Below are 2,500 nucleotides of genomic sequence, written 5' to 3' on the forward strand. Positions count from 1 at the left end.
CCACGCGGGGGGCAGGCCAGAACGCGGGGGGCCAGGGCCCGAAGGCAGCCCCCCCGCGGGCGAGAGAGCAAGCCAGCAGGGGCTGTCGCCTGCCGCGGCCAGCGACGTCGGGCTGGCCCCTGCAGCGCCTAGCCTCTCCCACGCGGGGGGCAGGCCAGAACGCGGGGGGCCAGGGCCCGAAGGCAGCCCCCCCGCGGGCGAGAGAGCAAGCCAGCAGGGGCTGTCGCCTGCCGCGGCCAGCGACGTCGGGCTGGCCCCTGCAGCGCCTAGCCTCTCCCCCGCAGGGGGCAGGCCAGAACGCGGGGGGCCAGGGCCCGAAGGCAGCCCCCCCGCGGGCGAGAGAGCAAGCCAGCAGGGGCTGTCCGCGCGTCGCGCGGCGCGGCATGGCTGCGGGGGCCGCGCGCGCGCGCCCAAGCGCCCAAGGGCCCCCAAGGGCCCCAGGCCCTCAGGCCCCAGCGCCCCAGCGCCCAGCGCGGGCGGGCGCGCGCGCGCGTGTGGTCTTTGAGGGGCGCCGGCCTGGTGGCTCCCTAAAGAGCAATAAGTGTCATTGCAGCTCTGGCAGGGGGAGACACTACTAGGTCCCAGCTGTCACCCCCCCTCTAAAAAATTCATTTCTTGGTATTTTGAGCTGAAATTTTGCAGAGAGGTTGGCAAAAATCCAATCCACCTTCATTAATTTTCCCAGAATTTTTCGAGGTCGGGAAGTATTTGTTTTAATTTTCCTACCATTAGAAATCGAGTAAATCCGCAAAACTAGGAACCGGCCCGGAATGACCCCAAATTCAGTGGGCAGCCTCATAAAAATATGGCTGATTTTACTGGATTGGTTTCATGTGGAAAGCACGACGTTTTCTTGTAGGAATGCGGGAACCCCGGCAGCTCGCCTGCCGCGGCCAGCGACGTCGGGGACGCTGGCCTGCGCTGTCGAGCCCGCGAGGGCTGTCTCCGCGGCAGGCCCCCCCTGAACGGGGCACGACAGGCCACCGCGCTGGCTCGTCCAGCGTCGACAGTCCCTCGTCCAGGTTTCAGATCGCGCCAAGTCGAACCCATGACCTGCTCAAGCCATCGTGCGCTGCCGAATTCGCATCTGCGTGTAGGCTGCCATTCCACGCGGCAGCCCCTGTTTTCGTCAGCGTGCCCCCCTGACGAATTTTCCTGCCTGGCCCAGTCCAGCGTCCAGCCCCTGTTCGTCGAAAAATCTGCGCTGCTGATTTTCCACGACGAGCCTACTTTCGTCAGCGTGCCCCCCTGACGAATTTTCCTGCCTGGCCCGGCCAGTCCAGCCCCTGTTCGTCGAAAAATCTGCGCTGCCGATTTTCCACGCGGCAGCCCCTGTTTTCGTCAGCGTGCCCCCCTGACGAATTTTCCTGCCTGGCCCGGCCAGTCCAGCCCCTGTTCGTCGAAAAATCTGCGCTGCCGATTTTCCACGCGGCAGCCCCTCTTTTCGTCAGCGTGCCCCCCTGACGAATTTTCCTGCCTGGCCCGGCCGGTCCAGCATCCAGCCCCTGTTCGTCGAAAAATCTGCGCTGCCGATTTTCCACGCGGCAGCCCCTCTTTTCGTCAGCGTGCCCCCCTGACGAATTTTCCTGCCTGGCCCGGCCGGTCCAGCATCCAGCCCCTGTTCGTCGAAAAATCTGCGCTGCCGATTTTCCACGCGGCAGCCCCTGTTTTCCTCAGCGTGCCCCCCTGACGAATGTTCGTCGAAAAATCTGCGCTGCCGATTTTCCACGCGGCAGCCCCTGTTTTCCTCAGCGTGCCCCCCTGACGAATGTTCGTCGAAAAATCTGCGCTGCCGATTTTCCACGCGGCAGCCCCTCTTTTCGTCAGCGTGCCCCCCTGACGAATTTTCCTGCCTGGCCCGGCCGGTCCAGCATCCAGCCCCTGTTCGTCGAAAAATCTGCGCTGCCGATTTTCCACGCGGCAGCCCCTCTTTTCGTCAGCGTGCCCCCCTGACGAATGTTCGTCGAAAAATCTGCGCTGCCGATTTTCCACGCGGCAGCCCCTCTTTTCGTCAGCGTGCCCCCCTGACGAATTTTCCTGCCTGGCCCGGCCGGTCCAGCATCCAGCCCCTGTTCGTCGAAAAATCTGCGCTGCCGATTTTCACCGACGAGCCTACTTTCGTCAGCGTGTCCCCTTGACGAATTTCCCTGCCTGGCCTGGACAGTCCATCTTCCAGCCCATGTTCATCGAAAAATCTGCGCTGCCGATTTCCCCGACGAACCTGCAGCTGCACAAATCTGCGCTGCCGATTTCCCCCCCTGTCGGCATGGCTGCCGCTGCCCCGATGTCCAGACCAACAGTCTTTTTTGTCGACTTTGCCGATTTTGTCCGCGCTGCCGATTCCAACACTACCCCCTGCATCCAAACCAGCATTGTTTCGTCAGCTCTTCCCCTGACGATTTTAGCCCTGTAACAAACAGTAGGCCTCCAATCCCGCCAACGGGAGCCAAGTTGATAGGGAAGAGAATTGAATGACGCGCCTGGTCCTCGCACCCCGCCA

The sequence above is a fragment of the Populus nigra genome, chromosome 2 (assembly GCF_951802175.1).
Source record: "Populus nigra chromosome 2, ddPopNigr1.1, whole genome shotgun sequence".
Taxonomy (NCBI): domain Eukaryota; kingdom Viridiplantae; phylum Streptophyta; class Magnoliopsida; order Malpighiales; family Salicaceae; genus Populus; species Populus nigra.